This window comes from Pseudophryne corroboree, chromosome 5, assembly GCF_028390025.1.
Source record: "Pseudophryne corroboree isolate aPseCor3 chromosome 5, aPseCor3.hap2, whole genome shotgun sequence".
NCBI classification, from domain to species: domain Eukaryota; kingdom Metazoa; phylum Chordata; class Amphibia; order Anura; family Myobatrachidae; genus Pseudophryne; species Pseudophryne corroboree.
The window spans coordinates 309,745,413-309,769,173 of NC_086448.1; positions in this window are offsets into that span (position 1 = coordinate 309,745,413).

Consider the following 23,761-nt stretch of genomic DNA (forward strand, 5'->3'; position numbering starts at 1 on the left):
TAAAATTAAACAGTGCACACTTTTGCTGCAGGAGTGCCACTGCCAGTGTGACTAGTGACCAGTGACCTGACCACCAGTATATATAATATTAGTAGTATACTATCTCTTTATCAACCAGTCTATATTAGCAGCAGACACAGTACAGTGCGGTAGTTCACGGCTGTGGCAACCTCTGTGTCGGCACTCGGCAGCCCGTCCATAATTGTATATACCACCTAACCGTGGTTTTTTTTTCTTTCTTTATACATACATACTAGTTACGAGTATACTATCTCTTTATCAACCAGTCTATATTAGCAGCAGACACAGTACAGTGCGGTAGTTCACGGCTGTGGCTACCTCTGTGTCGGCACTCGGCAGCCCGTCCATAATTGTATATACCACCTAACCGTGGTTTTTTTTTCTTTCTTTATACATACATACTAGTTACGAGTATACTATCTCTTTATCAACCAGTCTATATATTAGCAGCAGACACAGTACAGTGCGGTAGTTCACGGCTGTGGCTACCTCTGTGTCGGCACTCGGCAGCCCGTCCATAATTGTATATACCACCTAACCGTGGTTTTTTTTTCTTTCTTTATACATACATACTAGTTACGAGTATACTATCTCTTTATCAACCAGTCTATATATTAGCAGCAGACACAGTACAGTGCGGTAGTTCACGGCTGTGGCTACCTCTGTGTCGGCACTCGGCAGCCCGTCCATAATTGTATATACCACCTAACCGTGGTTTTTTTTTCTTTCTTTATACATACATACTAGTTACGAGTATACTATCTCTTTATCAACCAGTCTATATATTAGCAGCAGACACAGTACAGTGCGGTAGTTCACGGCTGTGGCTACCTCTGTGTCGGCACTCGGCAGCCCGTCCATAATTGTATATACCACCTAACCGTGGTTTTTTTTTCTTTCTTTATACATACATACTAGTTACGAGTATACTATCTCTTTATCAACCAGTCTATATATTAGCAGCAGACACAGTACAGTGCGGTAGTTCACGGCTGTGGCTACCTCTGTGTCGGCACTCGGCAGCCCGTCCATAATTGTATACTAGTATCCAATCCATCCATCTCCATTGTTTACCTGAGGTGCCTTTTAGTTGTGCCTATTAAAATATGGAGAACAAAAATGTTGAGGTTCCAAAATTAGGGAAAGATCAAGATCCACTTCCACCTCGTGCTGAAGCTGCTGCCACTAGTCATGGCCGAGACGATGAAATGCCAGCAACGTCGTCTGCCAAGGCCGATGCCCAATGTCATAGTACAGAGCATGTCAAATCCAAAACACCAAATATCAGTAAAAAAAGGACTCCAAAACCTAAAATAAAATTGTCGGAGGAGAAGCGTAAACTTGCCAATATGCCATTTACCACACGGAGTGGCAAGGAACGGCTGAGGCCCTGGCCTATGTTCATGGCTAGTGGTTCAGCTTCACATGAGGATGGAAGCACTCAGCCTCTCGCTAGAAAAATGAAAAGACTCAAGCTGGCAAAAGCAGTAGCACCGCAAAGAACTGTGCGTTCTTCGAAATCCCAAATCCACAAGGAGAGTCCAATTGTGTCGGTTGCGATGCCTGACCTTCCCAACACTGGACGTGAAGAGCATGCGCCTTCCACCATTTGCACGCCCCCTGCAAGTGCTGGAAGGAGCACCCGCAGTCCAGTTCCTGATAGTCAGATTGAAGATGTCAGTGTTGAAGTACACCAGGATGAGGAGGATATGGGTGTTGCTGGCGCTGGGGAGGAAATTGACCAGGAGGATTCTGATGGTGAGGTGGTTTGTTTAAGTCAGGCACCCGGGGAGACACCTGTTGTCCTTGGGAGGAATATGGCCGTTGACATGCCAGGTGAAAATACCAAAAAAATCAGCTCTTCGGTGTGGAGGTATTTCACCAGAAATGCGGACAACAGGTGTCAAGCCGTGTGTTCCCTTTGTCAAGCTGTAATAAGTAGGGGTAAGGACGTTAACCACCTCGGAACATCCTCCCTTATACGTCACCTGCAGCGCATTCATAATAAGTCAGTGACAAGTTCAAAAACTTTGGGTGACAGCGGAAGCAGTCCACTGACCAGTAAATCCCTTCCTCTTGTAACCAAGCTCACGCAAACCACCCCACCAACTCCCTCAGTGTCAATTTCCTCCTTCCCCAGGAATGCCAATAGTCCTGCAGGCCATGTCACTGGCAATTCTGACGAGTCCTCTCCTGCCTGGGATTCCTCCGATGCATCCTTGCGTGTAACGCCTACTGCTGCTGGCGCTGCTGTTTTTGCCGCTGGGAGTCGATGGTCATCCCAGAGGGGAAGTCGTAAGCCCACTTGTACTACTTCCAGTAAGCAATTGACTGTTCAACAGTCCTTTGCGAGGAAGATGAAATATCACAGCAGTCATCCTACTGCAAAGCGGATAACTGAGTCCTTGACAACTATGTTGGTGTTAGACGTGCGTCCGGTATCCGCCGTTAGTTCACAGGGAACTAGACAATTTATTGAGGCAGTGTGCCCCCGTTACCAAATACCATCTAGGTTCCACTTCTCTAGGCAGGCGATACCGAGAATGTACACGGACGTCAGAAAAAGACTCACCAGTGTCCTAAAAAATGCAGTTGTACCCAATGTCCACTTAACCACGGACATGTGGACAAGTGGAGCAGGGCAGGGTCAGGACTATATGACTGTGACAGCCCACTGGGTAGATGTATGGACTCCCGCCGCAAGAACAGCAGCGGCGGCACCAGTAGCAGCATCTCGCAAACGCCAACTCTATCCTAGGCAGGCTACGCTTTGTATCACCGCTTTCCAGAATACGCACACAGCTGAAAACCTCTTACGGCAACTGAGGAAGATCATCGCGGAATGGCTTACCCCAATTGGACTCTCCTGTGGATTTGTGGCATCGGACAACGCCAGCAATATTGTGTGTGCATTAAATATGGGCAAATTCCAGCACGTCCCATGTTTTGCACATACCTTGAATTTGGTGGTGCAGAATTTTTTTAAAAACGACAGGGGCGTGCAAGAGATGCTGTCGGTGGCCAGAAAAATTGTGGGACACTTTCGGCGTACAGGCACCACGTACAGAAGACTGGAGCACCACCAAAAACTACTGAACCTGCCCTGCCATCATCTGAAGCAAGAAGTGGTAACGAGGTGGAATTCAACCCTCTATATGCTTCAGAGGTTGGAGGAGCAGCAAAAGGCCATTCAAGCCTATACAATTGAGCACGATATAGGAGGTGGAATGCACCTGTCTCAAGTGCAGTGGAGAATGATTTCAACGTTGTGCAAGGTTCTGATGCCCTTTGAACTTGCCACACGTGAAGTCAGTTCAGACACTGCCAGCCTGAGTCAGGTCATTCCCCTCATCAGGCTTTTGCAGAAGAAGCTGGAGGCATTGAAGAAGGAGCTAAAAGGGAGCGATTCCGCTAGGCATGTGGGACTTGTGGATGCAGCCCTTAATTCGCTTAACAAGGATTCACGGGTGGTCAATCTGTTGAAATCAGAGCACTACATTTTGGCCACCGTGCTCGATCCTAGATTTAAAGCCTACCTTGGATCTCTCTTTCCGGCAGACACAGGTCTGCTGGGGTTGAAAGACCTGCTGGTGACAAAATTGTCAAGTCAAGCGGAACGCGACCTGTCAACATCTCCTCCTTCACATTCTCCCGCAACTGGGGGTGCGAGGAAAAGGCTCAGAATTCCGAGCCCACCCGCTGGCGGTGATGCAGGGCAGTCTGGAGCGACTGCTGATGCTGACATCTGGTCCGGACTGAAGGACCTGACAACGATTACGGACATGTCGTCTACTGTCACTGCATATGATTCTCTCAACATTGATAGAATGGTGGAGGATTATATGAGTGACCGCATCCAAGTAGGCACGTCACACAGTCCGTACTTATACTGGCAGGAAAAAGAGGCAATTTGGAGGCCCTTGCACAAACTGGCTTTATTCTACCTAAGTTGCCCTCCCACAAGTGTGTACTCCGAAAGAGTGTTTAGTGCCGCCGCTCACCTTGTCAGCAATCGGCGTACGAGGTTACATCCAGAAAATGTGGAGAAGATGATGTTCATTAAAATGAATTATAATCAATTCCTCCGCGGAGACATTGACCAGCAGCAATTGCCTCCACAAAGTACACAGGGAGCTGAGATGGTGGATTCCAGTGGGGACGAATTGATAATCTGTGAGGAGGGGGATGTACACGGTGATATATCGGAGGGTGAAGATGAGGTGGACATCTTGCCTCTGTAGAGCCAGTTTGTGCAAGGAGAGATTAATTGCTTCTTTTTTGGGGGGGTCCAAACCAACCCGTCATATCAGTCACAGTCGTGTGGCAGACCCTGTCACTGAAATGATGGGTTGGTTAAAGTGTGCATGTCCTGTTTTGTTTATACAACATAAGGGTGGGTGGGAGGGCCCAAGGACAATTCCATCTTGCACCTCTTTTTTCTTTTCTTTTTCTTTGCATCATGTGCTGATTGGGGAGGGTTTTTTGGAAGGGACATCCTGCGTGACACTGCAGTGCCACTCCTAGATGGGCCCGGTGTTTGTGTCGGCCACTAGGGTCGCTAATCTTACTCACACAGTCAGCTACCTCATTGCGCCTCTTTTTTTCTTTGCGTCATGTGCTGTTTGGGGAGGGTTTTTTGGAAGGGACATCCTGCGTGACACTGCAGTGCCACTCCTAGATGGGCCCGGTGTTTGTGTCGGCCACTAGGGTCGCTAATCTTACTCACACAGCTACCTCATTGCGCCTCTTTTTTTCTTTGCGTCATGTGCTGTTTGGGGAGGGTTTTTTGGAAGGGACATCCTGCGTGACACTGCAGTGCCACTCCTAGATGGGCCCGGTGTTTGTGTCGGCCACTAGGGTCGCTTATCTTACTCACACAGCGACCTCGGTGCAAATTTTAGGACTAAAAATAATATTGTGAGGTGTGAGGTATTCAGAATAGACTGAAAATGAGTGTAAATTATGGTTTTTGAGGTTAATAATACTTTGGGATCAAAATGACCCCCAAATTCTATGATTTAAGCTGTTTTTTAGTGTTTTTTGAAAAAAACACCCGAATCCAAAACACACCCGAATCCGACAAAAAAAATTCGGTGAGGTTTTGCCAAAACGCGTTCGAACCCAAAACACGGCCGCGGAACCGAACCCAAAACCAAAACACAAAACCCGAAAAATTTCAGGCGCTCATCTCTAGTATAAATACAAGCATATAAAGCATGTAATTATTAGAGAATGCACTAGACCACCATTACATTTTGCTTTTTTACCTGTTACCACATGGCCAACATTACACCGTGCACTTCATGGAATAAAATATGATATTGATATAATGAGATGGGATCCCTGACATAGGGATCTTTACCGTATTTCCTAGTTTACCTAGCAAAAACGACCCTTCTGGGGTTTTTTTTTTTTTTATTGTCTTCAACCAGAAATAGAAGATGTTTGGGATCACCAGTATACAATATACTGTAAATATTTCTCTTTACTTATATGTGAGCATTGTACTGTATTCAGAGGCGTAACTAGGGTTCTCAGAGCCCAGGGCAAAAATCAGAATGGAGCCCCCACCCCTCCCATAACAAAAAGACCAACAAAGTAAAGCATGGCCAAGTGCCTATGGTCACTGAGATAGTGGGTGACTGAGGCAGGGGTGACTGAGATAGTGGGTAACTGAGGCAGGGGTGACAGGGAGATAGTGGGTGACAGGCAGTGGTGACAGGGAGATAGTGGGTGACTGAGACAGGGGTCACAGGGAGATAGTGGGTGACTGAGGCAGGGATGACTGGGAGATAATGGGTGACTGAAGCAGGGGTGACTGGGAGATAGTTGGTGACTGAGGCAGGGGTGACAGGGAGATAGTGGGTGACAAGGAGATAGTGGGTGACTGAGGCAGGGGTGACTGAGATAGTGGGTGACTGAGGCAGGGGTGACAGCGAGATAGTGGTTGACTGAGGCAGAGGTGACAGAGATAATGGGTGACTGAGGAAGGGGTGACAGGGAGATAGTGGGTGACTGAGGCAGGGGTGACTGGGAGATAGTGGGTGACTGAGGCAGGGGTGACAGGGAGATGGTGGGTGACTGAGGCAGGGATGACAGAGAGACAGTGGGTGACTGAGATAGGGGTGACAGGGAGATAGTGGGTGACTGTGCTAAGGGTGACAGGAAAATAGTGGGTGACTGAGCTAGGGGTGACAAAGATAGTGACAAGGGACATTGTACAGGGAGCAGGGGCACACTGACATACACACACATTGTACAAGGAGAGCTGGCAGCCATGGAGAGGCGCATGCCTCCCACCTCTGTCAGTTCCCCCTAGGAGCTAGGAGGAGGGTGGGCGCATAGCTGTGCATTTATGAGAGGACTTTGTACAGGGCGGGCTGCTGCGGCGCTGTAGAGAGTGATGGTGATTTACTATCTGCATCAGCGCCCTCTACAGTCTGGAGCTCTACCTCGCATATGCGTCAGGCCAGCCCTGACAGCACCGCTTTCCCATCGCAGCACCCAACTCCCCTCACAGCACCTCTCCCCTCTCAGTACAGCACAATACAGTGCCCCCTCCCCTCATAGCACAGTGCAGCAACCCAGTCCCCTCACAATATAGCACCCTCTGATCACAGCACCCCTCTCACCTCACAACACAGATCTCCACATCCCAGTCAGCATCATGACTCCTCGAGTGGCAGGCAGGTCAGGAGGAGTCACTTCACAGCAGGGGTGGCCAGGCCAGATAATTCAGGGGGCATGACCCAATCACGGAGGCTTGGCTACACCCCCTAAAAAACCTATGCTGAAAAATTATGCCTCTGCTGCTGCTAGCAGATGAATGGAGAGGGGGAATCACTGTGATCGCATCCCCCTCCCCCCTGCAGGCATAGAAATATCGCTGCAGCCTCCAGTAGCTTCCCAGCACACACGTCACAGTCAGCAGCATGTGCTGGCTGCTGCCGGCTGACAGCCTCAGCTGAGGAAGTAGGGAGGTAGCGACCCCTGAAGCAAGCAAGGGCCTTCCAGTTCCTAGCTCCTCTGCTGAGTGCTCAGGGAGCGTGACGCTGGCATTGCGGTCATGCTCCCAGCACAGCAGCACATAAAGAGGGAGGGAGAAAGGAGCTGCATGCATGCATGCCACCAAGCACCATGAGCCTAGCTCGGCGACGCAATGATAACGGGCGGGAGGGCAGCACTCAATGGCGGAGGCGGGCAGGTACAAAGCCCTGGCCGGTGGCACCCCATTTGCTGGGCTTGCTATGGTGCCCAGGGCGAGTGCTCTTGCCGGACCCCCCCCCCCCATAGTTACGCCTCTGACTGTATTTACACGCTATATACTGTACAGTTTGCACATTGATCCATTGTATTATGGGCAGTTTTCACCAATAAACTCTTGATACATGTAAAATAAATTTGTTTCAAATGAAATACCATAGAATAGAGGTTATTCTCTTCGTGGTGTTTCACTTTAAAAGGCTGGGATTAGCAATAGTATGAGTAATGAAATCATTGGACATCACCATATGTGAGAAAATGCTCTGATTGTGTTCACCTTGTTGCCAGCATGTCAGGACATGTGCAATTGTGATTAGTGGGGTTATTCAGGTTTGTTAGCAAACCAAAACAGTACACTAATGGGCAAAGCCATGTTACAGAAATAGGAGTGGTAGGGCAGAAGTAACATGTGCAGAGAGAGTTAGATTTGTGTGTGTTATATCATACCTCCCAATTGTCCCGATTTTCGCGGGACAGTCCTTCTTTTGGGAATGTCCCACTGTACCTCCCACGGGCTTCAGTGTCGCGCGGTGGTGGTGGGGTTGGGGCAGTTGGGAGACTCCTGTCACTCACTGCTCTGCTGTAGTGTAGTGGTGAATAGATGCTGTGCGCATACACACACGCAGCATCTATTCACGGAGACAAATGGGACTGGGGGCATGACAGCAGCTCACAGAGCGCTGGCCTTGGCCACACTGTGACAAAAACAGAGTCATGGCAGGCAGTCGCGGCATTGTCACATAGCCATGCCCCCTTTCCTCAAGGACATGCCCCCTTTTTGGGCAGGAATGTCTTTGCCGTGCAGAAGAATCCCGCAATTTAATTACTGAAAGTAGGAAGGTATGGTTATATTGTTTTTGTGCAGGGTAAATACAGCTTTATTTTTACACTGCAATTTAGATTTCAGTTTGAATACACCCCAGACAAATTTTTATCTCTCTGCACATGTTACATCTAGTGATGAGCGGGTTCGGTTTCTCGGAAACCGAACCCCCCCGAACTTCACCCTTTTTACACGGGTCCGAGGCATACTCGGATTCTCCCGTATGGCTTGGTTAACCCGAGCGCGCCCGAATGTCATCATCCCGCTGTCGGATTCTCGCGAGATTCGGATTCTATATAAGCAGCCGCGCGTCGCCGCCATTTTCACTCGTGCATTGGAAATGTTAGGGAGAGGACGTGGCTGGCGTCCTCTCTGTTTATTGTTGAACTTGATTGTGCTTTATTGCTTAATTGTGGGGAGGACTGGGGAGCAGCTGTATAATATAGGAGGAGTACAGTGCAGAGTTTTGCTGATCAGTGACCACCAATTTTATCCGTTCTCTGCCTGAAAAAAACGCTCCTTATCTGTGCTCAGTGTGCTGCATATATCTGTGCTCACACTGCTTAATTGTGGCAGCTGTATTATATAGCAGGAGTACAGTGCAGAGTTTTGCTAACAGTGACCACCAGTATACGTTGTCTGCCTGAAAAATAGAGATGAGCGCCTGAAATTTTTCGGGTTTTGTGTTTTGGTTTTGGGTTCGGTTCCGCGGCCGTGTTTTGGGTTCGAACGCGTTTTGGCAAAACCTCACCGAATTTTTTTTGTCGGATTCGGGTGTGTTTTGGATTCGGGTGTTTTTTTCAAAAAACACTAAAAAACAGCTTAAATCATAGAATTTGGGGGTCATTTTGATCCCAAAGTATTATTAACCTCAAAAACCATAATTTACACTCATTTTCAGTCTATTCTGAATACCTCACACCTCACAATATTATTTTTAGTCCTAAAATTTGCACCGAGGTCGCTGTGTGAGTAAGATAAGCGACCCTAGTGGCCGACACAAACACCGGGCCCATCTAGGAGTGGCACTGCAGTGTCACGCAGGATGTCCCTTCCAAAAAACCCTCCCCAAACAGCACATGACGCAAAGAAAAAAAGAGGCGCAATGAGGTAGCTGTGTGAGTAAGATTAGCGACCCTAGTGGCCGACACAAACACCGGGCCCATCTAGGAGTGGCACTGCAGTGTCACGCAGGATGGCCCTTCCAAAAAACCCTCCCCAAACAGCACATGACGCAAAGAAAAAAAGAGGCGCAATGAGGTAGCTGTGTGAGTAAGATTAGCGACCCTAGTGGCCGACACAAACACCGGGCCCATCTAGGAGTGGCACTGCAGTGTCACGCAGGATGGCCCTTCCAAAAAACCCTCCCCAAACAGCACATGACGCAAAGAAAAAAAGAGGCTTTTTACTGATATTTGGTGTTTTGGATTTGACATGCTCTGTACTATGACATTGGGCATCGGCCTTGGCAGACGACGTTGCTGGCATTTCATCGTCTCGGCCATGACTAGTGGCAGCAGCTTCAGCACGAGGTGGAAGTGGATCTTGATCTTTCCCTAATTTTGGAACCTCAACATTTTTGTTCTCCATATTTTAATAGGCACAACTAAAGGGCACCTCAGGTAAACAATGGAGATGGATGGATTGGATACTAGTATACAATTATGGACGGGCTGCCGAGTGCCGACACAGAGGTAGCCACAGCCGTGAACTACCGCACTGTACTGTGTCTGCTGCTAATATATAGACTGGTTGATAAAGAGATAGTATACTCGTAACTAGTATGTATGTATAAAGAAAGAAAAAAAAACACGGTTAGGTGGTATATACAATTATGGACGGGCTGCCGAGTGCCGACACAGAGGTAGCCACAGCCGTGAACTACCGCACTGTACTGTGTCTGCTGCTAATATATAGACTGGTTGATAAAGAGATAGTATACTCGTAACTAGTATGTATGTATAAAGAAAGAAAAAAAAACCACGGTTAGGTGGTATATACAATTATGGACGGGCTGCCGAGTGCCGACACAGAGGTAGCCACAGCCGTGAACTACCGCACTGTACTGTGTCTGCTGCTAATATATAGACTGGTTGATAAAGAGATAGTATACTCGTAACTAGTATGTATGTATAAAGAAAGAAAAAAAAACCACGGTTAGGTGGTATATACAATTATGGACGGGCTGCCGAGTGCCGACACAGAGGTAGCCACAGCCGTGAACTACCGCACTGTACTGTGTCTGCTGCTAATATATAGACTGGTTGATAAAGAGATAGTATACTCGTAACTAGTATGTATGTATAAAGAAAGAAAAAAAAACCACGGTTAGGTGGTATATACAATTATGGACGGGCTGCCGAGTGCCGACACAGAGGTAGCCACAGCCGTGAACTACCGCACTGTACTGTGTCTGCTGCTAATATATAGACTGGTTGATAAAGAGATAGTATACTCGTAACTAGTATGTATGTATAAAGAAAGAAAAAAAAACCACGGTTAGGTGGTATATACAATTATGGACGGGCTGCCGTGTGCCGACACAGAGGTAGCCACAGCCGTGAACTACCGCACTGTACTGTGTCTGCTGCTAATATAGACTGGTTGATAAAGAGATAGTATACTACTAATATTATATACTGGTGGTCAGGTCACTGGTCACTAGTCACACTGGCAGTGGCACTCCTGCAGCAAAAGTGTGCACTGTTTAATTTTAATATAATATTATGTACTCCTGGCTCCTGCTATAACCTATAACTGGCACTGCAGTAGTGCTCCCCAGTCTCCCCCACAATAATAAGCTGTGTGAGCTGAGCAGTCAGACAGATATATAATATATATAGATGATGCAGCACACTGGCCTGAGCCTGAGCAGTGCACACAGATATGGTATGTGACTGACTGAGTCACTGTGTGTATCGCTTTTTTCAGGCAGAGAACGGATATATTAAATAAACTGCACTGTGTGTCTGGTGGTCACTCACTATATAATATATTATGTACTCCTGGCTCCTGCTATAACCTATAACTGGCACTGCAGTAGTGCTCCCCAGTCTCCCCCACAATTATAAGCTGTGTGAGCTGAGCAGTCAGACAGATATATAATATTATATATAGATAATAGATGATGCAGCACACTGGCCTGAGCCTGAGCAGTGCACACAGATATGGTATGTGACTGAGTCACTGTGTGCTGTGTATCGCTTTTTTCAGGCAGAGAACGGATTATAAATAAAAGTGGTGGTCACTGGTCACTATCAGCAAAACTCTGCACTGTACACTACTGAGTACTCCTAATGCTCCCCAAAATTAGTAAATCAAGTGTCTAAACGGAGAGGACGCCAGCCACGTCCTCTCCCTATCAATCTCAATGCACGTGTGAAAATGGCGGCGACGCGCGGCTCCTTATATAGAATCCGAGTCTCGCGATAGAATCCGAGCCTCGCGAGAATCCGACAGCGTCATGATGACGTTCGGGCGCGCTCGGGTTAACCGAGCAAGGCGGGAAGATCCGAGTCGCTCGGACCCGTGAAAAAAAACATGAAGTTCTGGCGGGTTCGGATTCAGAGAAACCGAACCCGCTCATCTCTACTGAAAAACACTCCATATCTGTGCTCAGCGTGCTGCTTTATTGTGGGGACTGGGGACCACCAGTATAATATTATATAGGAGGAGTACAGTGCAGAGTTTTGCTGACCAGTGACCACCAGTATACGTTGTCTGCTGAAAAACACTCCATATCTGTGCTGCATTGTAGACAGTATATAGTAGGAGTACAGTGCATCATTTTGCTGACCACCAGTATATAATATAGGAGGAGTACGGTACAGAAGGCCACTGCTGTACCTACCTCTGTGTCGTCAAGTATACTATCCATCCATACCTGTGGTGCATTTCAGTTTTGCACAGTTTGCTGACCACCAGTATATAATATATAGCATTACGGTACAGTAGGCCACTGCTGTACCTACCTCTGTGTCGTCAAGTATACTATCCATCCATACCTGTGGTGCATTTCAGTTTTGCACAGTTTGCTGACCACCAGTATATAATATATAGCATTACGGTACAGTAGGCCACTGCTGTACCTACCTCTGTGTCGTCAAGTATACTATCCATCCATACCTGTGGTGCATTTCATTTTTGCACAGTTTGCTGACCACCAGTATATAATATATAGCAGTACGGTACAGTAGGCCACTGCTGTACCTACCTCTGTGTCGTCAAGTATACTATCCATCCATACCTGTGGTGCATTTCAGTTTTGCACAGTTTGCTGACCACCAGTATATAATATATAGCATTACGGTACAGTAGGCCACTGCTGTACCTACCTCTGTGTCGTCAAGTATACTATCCATCCATACCTGTGGTGCATTTCAGTTGTGCGCAGTATATATAGTAGTAGGCCATTGCTATTGATACTGGCATATAATTCCACACATTAAAAAATGGAGAACAAAAATGTGGAGGTTAAAATAGGGAATGATCAAGATCCACTTCCACCTCGTGCTGAAGCTGCTGCCACTAGTCATGGCCGAGACGATGAAATGCCATCAACGTCGTCTGCCAAGGCCGATGCCCAATGTCATAGTAGAGAGCATGTAAAATCCAAAAACAAAAGTTCAGTAAAATGACCCAAAAATCTAAATTGAAAGCGTCTGAGGAGAAGCGTAAACTTGCCAATATGCCATTTACGACACGGAGTGGTAAGGAACGGCTGAGGCCCTGGCCTATGTTCATGGCCAGTGGTTCAGATTCACATGAGGATGGAAGCACTCATCCTCTCGCTAGAAAAATGAAAAGACTTAAGCTGGCAAAAGCACAGCAAAGAACTGTGCGTTCTACTAAATCACAAATCCCCAAGGAGAGTCCAATTGTGTCGGTTGCGATGCCTGACCTTCCCAACACTGGACGGGAAGAGCTTACGCCTTCCACCATTTGCACGCCCCCTGCAAGTGCTGGAAGGAGTTCCTGATAGTCAAATTGAAGATGTCACTGTTGAAGTACACAAGGATGAGGATATGGGTGTTGCTGGCGCTGGGGAGGAAATTGACAAGGAGGATTCTGATGGTGAGGTGGTTTGTTTAAGTCAGGCACCCGGGGCGACACCTGTTGTCCGTGGGACGAATATGGCCATTGACATGCCTGGTCAAAATACAAAAAAAATCAGCTCTTCTGTGTGGAATTATTTCAACACAAATGCGGACAACAGGTGTCAAGCCGTGTGTTGCCTTTGTCAAGCTGTAATAAGTAGGGTTAAAGGACGTTAACCACCTAGGAACATCCTCCCTTATACGTCACCTGGACCGCATTCATCAGAAGTCAGTGACAAGTTCAAAAACTTTGGGTGACAGCGGAAAGAGTCCACTGACAACTAAATCCCTTCCTCTTGTAACCAAGCTCCTGCAAACCACACCACCAACTCCCTCAGTGTCAATTTCCTCCTTACCCAGGAAAGCCAATAGTCCTGCAGGCCATGTCACTGGCAAGTCTGACGAGTCCTCTCCTGCCTGGGATTCCTCCGATGCGTCCTTGAGTGTAACGCCTACTGCTGCTGGCGCTGCTGTTGCTGCTGGGAGTCGATCGTCATCCCAGAGGGGAAGTCGGAAGATCACTTGTACTACTTCCAGTAAGCAATTGACTGTCCAACAGTCCTTTGCGAGGAAGGTGAAATATCACAGCAGTCATCCTGCTGCAAAGCGGATAACTCAGGCCTTGGCAGCCTGGGTGGTGAGAAACGTGGTTCCGGTATCCACAGTTAATTCAGAGGCAACTAGAGACTTGATTGAGGTACTGTGTCCCTGGTACCAAATACCATCTAGGTTCCATTTCTCTAGGCAGGCGATACCAAAAATGTACACAGACCTCAGAAAAAGAGTCACCAGTGTCCTAAAAAATGCAGTTGTACCCAATGTCCACTTAACCACGGACATGTGGACAAGTGGAGCAGGGCAGACTCAGGACTATATGACTGTGACAGCCCACTGGGTAGATGTATTGCCTCCCGCAGCAAGAACAGCAGCGGCGGCACCAGTAGCAGCATCTCGCAAACGCCAACTCGTTCCTAGGCAGGCTACGCTTTGTATCACCGCTTTCCAGAAGAGGCACACAGCTGACAACCTCTTACGGAAACTGAGGAACATCATCGCAGAATGGCTTACCCCAATTGGACTCTCCTGGGGATTTGTGACATCGGACAACGCCACCAATATTGTGCGTGCATTACATCTGGGCAAATTCCAGCACGTCCCATGTTTTGCACATACATTGAATTTGGTGGTGCAGAATTATTTAAAAAACGACAGGGGCGTGCAAGAGATGCTGTCGGTGGCCCGAAGAATTGCGGGCCACTTTCGGCATTCAGCCACCGCGTGCCGAAGATTGGAGCACCACCAAACATTCCTGAACCTGCCCTGCCATCATCTGAAGCAAGAGGTGGTAATGAGTTGGAATTCAACCCTCTATATGCTTCAGAGGATGGAGGAGCAGCAAAAGGCCATTCAAGCCTATACATCTGCCCACGATATAGGCAAAGGAGGGGGAATGCACCTGACTCAAGCGCAGTGGAGAATGATTTCAACGTTGTGCAATGTTCTGCAACCCTTTGAACTTGCCACACGTGAAGTCAGTTCAGACACTGCCAGCCTGAGTCAGGTCATTCCCCTCATCAGGATTTTGCAGAAGAAGCTGGAGACATTGAAGGAGGAGCTAAAACAGAGCGATTCCGCTAGGCATGTGGGACTTGTGGATGGAGCCCTTAATTCGCTTAACCAGGATTCACGGGTGGTCAATCTGTTGAAATCAGAGCACTACATTTTGGCCACCGTGCTCGATCCTAGATTTAAAACCTACGTTGTATCTTTCTTTCTGGCAGACACAAGTCTGCAGAGGTTCAAAGACCTGCTGGTGCGAAAATTGTCAAGTCAAGCGAAACGTGACCCGTCAACATCTCCTCCTTCACATTCTCCCGTAACTGGGGGTGCGAGGAAAAGGCTAAGAATTCCGAGCCCACCCGCTGGCGGTGATGCAGGGCAGTCTGGAGCGAGTGCTGACATCTGGTCCGGACTGATGGACCTGCCAACGATTACTGACATGTCGTCTACTGTCACTGCATATGATTCTCTCACCATTGAAAGAATGGTGGAGGATTATATGAGTGACCGCATCCAAGTAGGCATGTCAGACAGTCGGTACGTATACTGGCAGGAAAAAGAGGCAATTTGGAGGCCCTTGCACAAACTGGTTTATTCTACCTAAGTTGCCCTCCCTCCAGTGTATACTCCGAAAGAGTGTTTAGTGCAGCCGCTCACCTTGTCAGCAATCGGCGTACGAGGTTACTTCCAGAAAATGTGGAGAAGATGATGTTCATCAAAATGAATTATAATCAATTCCTCCGTGGAGACATTCACCAGCAGCAATTGCCTCCAGAAAGTACACAGGGACCTGAGATGGTGGATTCCAGTGGGAACGAATTAATAATCTGTGAGGAGGGGGATGTACACAGTGAAAGGGGTGAGGAATCGGAGGATGATGATGAGGTGGACATCTTGCCTCTGTAGAGCCAGTTTGTGCAAGGAGAGATTGATTGCTTCTTTTTTTGGTGGGGGCCCAAACCAACCAGTCATTTCAGTCACAGTCGTGTGGCAGACCCTGTCGCTGAAATGATGGGTTCGTTAAAGTGTGCATGTCCTGTTTATACAAAATAAGGGTGGGTGGGAGGGCCCAAGGACAATTCCATCTTGCACCTCTTTTTTCTTTCATTTTTCTTTGCATCATGTGCTGTTTGGGGACAATTTTTTTGAAGTGCCATCCTGTCTGACACTGCAGTGCCACTCCTAGATGGGCCAGGTGTTTGTGTCGGCCACTTGGGTCGCTTAGCTTAGTCACACAGCTACCTCATTGCGCCTCTTTTTTTCTTTGCATCATGTGTTGTTTGGGGACTATTTTTTTGAAGTGCCATCCTGTCTGACACTGCAGTGCCACTCTCAGATGGGCCAGGTGTTTGTGTCGGCCACTTGGGTCGCTTAGCTTAGTCACACAGCTACCTCATTGCGCCTCTTTTTTTCTTTGCATCATGTGCTGTTTGGGGACTATTTTTTTAATCTGCCATCCTGTCTGACACTGCAGTGCCACTCCTAGATGGGCCAGGTGTTTGTGTCGGCCACTTGGGTCGCTTAGCTTAGTCACACAGCGACCTTGGTGCACCTCTTTTTTTCTTTGCATCATGTGCTGTTTGGGGACTATTTTTTTGAAGTGCCATCCTGCATGACACTGCAGTGCCACTCCTAGATGGGCCAGGTGTTTGTGTCGGCCACTTGTGTCGCTTAGCTTAGCCATCCAGCGACCTCGGTGCAAATTTTAGGACTAAAAATAATTTTGTGAGGTGTGAGGTGTTCAGAATAGACTGAAAATGAGTGTAAATTATGGTTATTGAGGTTAATAATACTATGGGATCAAAATTACCCCCAAATTCTATGATTAAAGCTGTTTTTGTGGGGTTTTTGTAAAAAAAAACCCGAATCCAAAACACACCCGAATCCGACAAAAAATTTTCAGGGAGGTTTTGCCAAAACGCGTCCGAGTCCAAAACACGGCCGCGGAACCGGATCCAAAACCAAAACACAAAACCCGAAAAATTTCCGGTGCACATCACTAGTTACATCTGTCCCACCTGCAGTGCAACATGGTTTTGCCCATTAGTGTGCTTTTTTGGTTTGCTGACAAACCTGAATAAGGCCTTATGTTTGTCTTGCTTGCCACACTGAAAGAAGGTATGTTCAGGAGTCAGCGATTAAGATACAATATTTTTGCATTCAGGCTTGGTAACTTATAAACAATGGTTTCATGCAAAGGTTTCATACTTATCAAGCAGACCTCTGGGACTTGGCAGCTAGAAAGTAGGCATTCGTATACTATTCTTACACTGGCAAAAGATTGGACTGAACCCAGGATAGAAGTTAGGATTTCACAAACTGATATACTGTAGAGATGGTCCTAGCAAGCTGACCTCTGTGTGAGAGCTCTTGGGTTTCCATGTCAAAGTGGTGTTTTCTCAGGTTTATTAACAAAGCTGATCAAGAGCTTGGATGAGAAACCCTCCCGGTGTCTGCCTCTGTGATCCAATATCAAACAGGGCTGATCAAGCATTATAGATGACATGGAAGCCTTGGGTAATTGACAGAGTTGTTCAACATAGGTTATAAATATAACAAAGGGACTCTGATTGAGCTTCTCTAGGGATATGTGTACACATTATATAGAACATTCAGTAATCAGAACTTTCTGATGTGGATTCCCCTGTTAGTAAAACTGAACAAACCACCAATAAATTACATGTTGAAGAAAACAAGGAGGTTAGCATAAGGCAGAGAATGGACAGCAATGGTGACCGCACAGGGGCCACAGCCAAGCCCCAAATAAGATTGTGATTTTTAATTATAATAAATATTTCTCCTCCTCTCCTGTTTGACTAATAGTAATAATAGTTCTTCAGTCACAACCAAATTGCATACATTTTATAACTAGTGTATTATTTGACAAATAGTGAAAATAATTATCTGTGAACATGTGGACTAAGGGCTTAATGCTGAGCTGCACGGAAGTTGGCTGTACTTGCTGCTGATTTGTATGTTATTAAAAGTATGAAGAGTTGTACACCCACCCCCTATCAGTACATTCATCATCATCATCATCAGTGCATACTTGCACCAGCCAACACAGGTGCATTTACATTATACTGCTGTCTAATTCTGCATAGCCCACAACTGCTTCCACGCAGAACATTGCCTACAGGAGAACATACTGTTGTAGCCCATTTATGCCCCAGCACTCACAAGTGGATAGGTGACTGAAATGTATAAAACTCTCCCATACTTAAGCCAACTTGGTATCGAAGCATGCACAATGCGAAAACACGCAAGATATGCTCCGTAAACATAAGTGCATCCATTCAGCATTAGACCTTCAGTCCATGATTTTGGTCTTAACATGCTGATCTACAGTTCTACAGGATAGTCCCATTTTATGCATACATAAGTCCATATCCATCAAGCAGTATAACAATGTTACCTGTAAACATACAGTATGTCTACAATTAGTATCTCGTAAACATGAATACTGATTAATGTCAGTATTCGGCAGTATGGATACTGACAATAATCAGTGTCCATGTTGTTTTCTGTCCAGTTAAGGGAAATAAAAAATAAATCAAAACATATGTAAAAGTATTTTATTACATGCATGGAAAATGTTCCTTGCTTTAACATGTAGCACCACAAATACTGGGCAGATTTATTTTAACAATGCGATTTACAATTGTACTAGGAAACTTATCCTTGCAATAAATCAGAATGCTAATTTTATATTAGCTCTTACAGACCGCAAAATAGCTTTGTCACGGTGAATTATTACAACTTCCAATAGTTATATTGATGTTGTAGCATTTAGTCCAGTGTCATTTAGTCCAGTATTTCAGTATGTGGGCTTAAAACATACCTAGGGGATAAAGTCCAGTATTTCAGTATGTGAGCTTAAAACATACCTAGGGGGTAACAATTAGCTGCTGGGTTTGCAGCATGGGGAAAAGCTTAGGGGCAAATTAAGAAGTCAGACTGCCCCTAGGCACAACATTATCAGTTGCCCCCACCATGTCACCCCCCTCTTCTTGTTGGGGTCTCCCAACTGCCAAAGCATCGTCAAGATCACCCTCTCTCCACCACCACAATTTAATGACCATTGTCTCCTCCTTCCTCACCAGTTACAAAAACAAAAAAGAAAGAATCACCAGGCCTCATCTTTCCATTGGCCTAGCAGGGCTCTCATGCAAGTGAGCATGCTGTGTCGCCCCCCAGAACTTTTCAATAAAACAGCATTTTCCATGTGCAGCAAGCACTTGGTTAACAGGCACTAAGCAATTGATTCTGTGTAAAATACGGAATCTGTGAGTTTCCCTGCACATTAAACCTTTAGAGGGTGCCTTTTATTGCTCCTGAAGCTATGAGGAAAAGTCATCCTCTGTGGTTTCATGCACTTGGTACTCCCTGCTTACTCAATCAGCAGCTGCAGGCTAATTGGATCCTCCACTAGTGTTTGGTAACAATTCAAAATGTATTGGATCTATTATGAAATATGTTTGAAAGATGGCTGCTACACACTTTGACCTCACAAACATGCTACAGTGATGTCAGAAGGAAGCTAATGAGCTACATATATATATATTTATGTAGTCAAATTGGACATTGAACTTCATTCAGGTCTGGTTGTAATTGCTTCTCATCCTGCAAAGTACCGATTATCAGTACTTTACACATGCATGTGCACAAACTTGTCCTGCGCCGATGGAAGAAGTCTGCATCAGACTGTCAGTGATTGACATATCATATCGGCCCTGCGGCACAGCTAATGGCCAATATATCTGCAGTTTTATCGGCACATCATGCTGTGTGTACATTGTGGGGGTTGACGTAACAGCTGGGTGGGCAAATTCAAATGCCCGCCAAGCTGCATGACAGAGACTGAGATATCGAGTGGCCAACTGGTGTGTACACTTAACTTGATTGGCCGCTTGGTTGGCATGACGGTGGGTCCACCAACATATCTGCCAGTGTGTACCTGGCCTAAGAAGTGAGAATGGCTATAGTCACATTTACATAATAATCAAATATACACATTTCCAAAAAGAGGTACATTAAGTAGCACTCCCTCAGCCAATTCCTTGTCCCTGCTTCTTTCCTTGTGCGAGGTGGGGGTCTGCTCTTCAGGCTGGGAGTGTGGTGCTAGGCTGTGACACGCACCAAGGTGGTCATTCCGAGTTGTTCGCTCGTTGACGTTTTTCGCAATGCAGCGATTAGGTGGAAAATGCGCATGCACATGGTACGCAGCGCACATGCGCTTAGTAATTTAACACAAAACTTTGGAGATTTGCACAAGCTCGAGCGACTTTTTTCAATGCTCCAGTGATCGTAGTGTGATTGACAAGAAGTGGGTGTTTCTGGGTGGCAACTTGGCATTTTCAGGGAGTGTGCTAAAAAAACACAGGAACTAAACGGACTGAGGTGATCGCAATCTAGGAGTAGGTCTGGAGCTACTCAGAAACTGCAAGGAATTATTCAGTAGCAATTCTGCTAATCTTTCGTTCGCAATTCTGCTATGCTAAGATACACTCCCAGAGGGCGGCGGCCTAGCGTGTGCAATGCTGCTAAAAGCAGCTAGCGAGCGAACAACTCGGAATGACCACCCATAGCACAGCACCACACTCCAGGCTGCTAGCAGCCTGACACAGAAGCAGCAGCTTCACAACTAGTATTAGCTGTGCCTACATATCAGCTGCGTTCTCTCAGTGTGCGGATGGCAAAGGGTATATAAAAACATTGGCAGTTATTGAGTGTTTTAGGTGCCCCATAAACCCTGGTGCTGACATTAGTGAGTTTGCTTAGTGGAAGCACCAGCCCAGGATATCCTGGAGAATATTTATACTAGTATAGATACACCATTCAAAGTTGCACAGGTCTTTCCCACAAGGAGAGGGCTTACGCTGGCATTTATAATATAAGAATAAGAAATAAGGTAACATAGTGCTTTGCACATGTACAGAACGCTGTGGGCCTCATTTAAGATTTTTACCAACAGAGAGCACATTCCTTACTTCTTGGTAATTACAAATGTTTTTTCTATCAGGAATTGAAATGTTGCTTTTCCAGTTGAATGTTGAACCTTCTACACACAAGATCACATACAAGAATTCCTTTACCTCCTAAATGTCTGCCATTAAGTTCTACTTCCACACTGGGCAGCTTTGTATTGGTGCTAAAGTACTCCAAATAGTATAAAACAACACGTGGAAACCAACACCACTAGATTTGACTAAGTTTCTTGCGATCTGAAGATAGTAGTTGCCATATGTCCATGGACCACTGCTTCATGTGAGCTTAATTACATTACTGCTATTGTGTATCCCTATCTACGGCTTTAGGCACTTAGAAATTCCATGTTGTCATTAATTTTCCAACAAAATATAAATCATGCTACCATTCCCTTTAATTCCACAAGATGACACATGTGGGAGATGTACTAAGCCTTTGAGGGTGATAAAGTAGAGAGATAAAGTACCAACCGATAAGCTCCTAACAGCCATGTTACAGGCTGTGAGGTCTATGTGTGGTACCCACGTCTGGGGTACCCCAGTGTTACTTAATCTACCCCCCTAACGGCAGCAAATTGCTACCCAAGAGACTTTCAGTAAGGAGACACTGCAAGGGTTAATTGTTTTCCCATTGCATTGCCTAGCAATGCCTCACGGAAGGGGGGCTGAGCAAGGAGAGCGGGAACCCCTGAAGTCCGGGGATTGGAGGGAGCTGCGCGCAAAGAGGTGAGAGGAGGGGCTGGCCAGGAAGAAAGAAGAAGAAGAAGCGGGTCCCGTGGTGAGCAGAGTACGGCAGACGTGCGCACAGCAACCAGCGACAGCCGAAGAGACAGAGCTGCGTAGCTGTATGAGGGAGCTGCCAGCCGCCCGCCGTTGCCGTGGAGACAGAGAGCCGCCGAGTAGAGAGGGGTGAGCCGTGGCTAGCTGGAGTGCAGACCGCCGGTGGCCGGCTGCCCAGAGAAGGAGAGACGCCACTGTGCTGTGGGGACCTACAGAGGGGGGAACTAATAGGAAAAGACTTCCAGTAGTGTACCCACCATCACCAGTAGCCACAAGCCAGACGGTCAGCACACTGGAGAGGCTGCTGTTACAGCCACAAACACAGGTACCCAGCAGATTTATATGTAATGGGACTTTTTACAAACAAGGACCCTTGGGTGAAAAGGGGGACGCCCCTGATCTGAAGTGCTACCCTCACTTTGCTATTGACAAGCCAGACCTGATTAAGCAAGATTAAAGCCCCACCTGCCTTTTCCTACAGTGACCCTGTGTAATACCAAGAGGGCAGACTCTCCCTTATACCTGAAAGGGTCTTACCATAGCACCAGGCCGTGACAGTTACACCAGAGCTCCATCCATAGGTCACTATACCCGAAGCAGCTTGATTTCCTCTAACTTAAATTTTCTGTGGATACAATATACTTAGGAACACTAAGGTGTACAGTTCTGCTCACTGACTTACTTTTTTCGTGGATACAAATATGGGTAGCACCGTTAGCTTTTGTTGCTGTGTTATATTAGAAGTATTCCGTTTTGCGCACCTTCCTACAAATACTTACCTTACGCCCACTGACGTCTTCCCAGGAGTTCATTAAGTGCAAGTGTTCTGTTAAAAGGAGACATTTTTCCCAAGTGCCCACTAAGGCGCAGGAACTGAATGTTAGTGTATGAGGTGTGGTGCCACCCTATGGACAGTTTAGGTAGTGTACCAAAATTACTGTCAGGACATTTCTTATGCTAAAATATTTGAAGTGGTTCATTACATTTTAATGATTGCTGTTGCACATAATATATATGATTGTTTGACCAAGCCATTGTCGTGCCTCTGAGATACATAAGCTGTAGTTGCTGTTATAGACACTAGAGGAATTGGGGTATTGTTATGATGTCTAACCTATGCAATGGTTCCTAACCAGTATTGAGTTTCAGCGGTGACTGATAATTTTTCGTACAATAAATGGTTGTCACCGTCTCCCTGTGTGGTGGTCCTTGAGCATACTGTGTTTGGGTCGTCCTTCCGGGGTCCTCCCTGTCCTTCTGTCCAAGCTATACAGGTGACGTGAAGAATAGTCGGTGGTCTCGACATCGTTGAAGAGTAAATACAGCTGACAGCGAAGATGACCAAACCTCAGGTACGAACACACTCCACTCACTTTACCGTTGTACAAAATATGTTCTAAGACTTGGGGTAAATTTGCTAAGGTGGGTTTTTTTTTTAAGAACTGGTGATGTTGCCCATAGCAACCAATCATATTCTATCTACTATCTTCTAGAAGCAGCTAGATTTATCATTTTATTTATTTATTTATTAACAGTTTCTTATATAGCATAGAAAATTGCAGAAAATATATATGGGTGGAACAGAAAATAGCGCTTGGTGGGCACAAAAGCAGCCTAGGTGTATTCTGGTGACTCCCAATCACGCAAAACAACTAATGGACAACAAATAATGTTAAATACACTGTTGGCGCTCCCACCCTTTAAACAAAAAGTCACGTGATGGTGTTAGTGAAATAGTTCCAAAATGAATCCTATGTTTCGCTTCTAGCGTCCTTCCTTCTGGGTAGTAATTCTTCTCCAATTTCAAATTAGGTTCAAAATTTTCCTTATACGTAGATGGTTATGCATGAAAAGAAAGAAATGCCATATATAGTGTAGTATTTTAGGCAAAAGTGAATTTATTCAGTTAAAAATTGCATAAAATGCTCATATCCAATAAAAGTGACAAGTTCACTATATAATAAAATTGGAACCGTACCGTGTCGGGCTCCCAGCATGGAGCAATGAAAAGAGTAAAAACTGGAAGGTTCCGGAATTCCTCCCTCCTCCCTTCAAGCAAAACACTGGCCGCTGGACCCAGCAGGGTTCTCCTGTTGTTCTAAAATGCAGGTAAGTGGATCATTAAATGCCGCCAACGCGTTTCGAGTTGTATATAACTCTTCCTCAGGGCAGAAAATTGCGTTGCACTTTACAATTGGGCACAATGATACAACAAAACTGGGTAATAAACA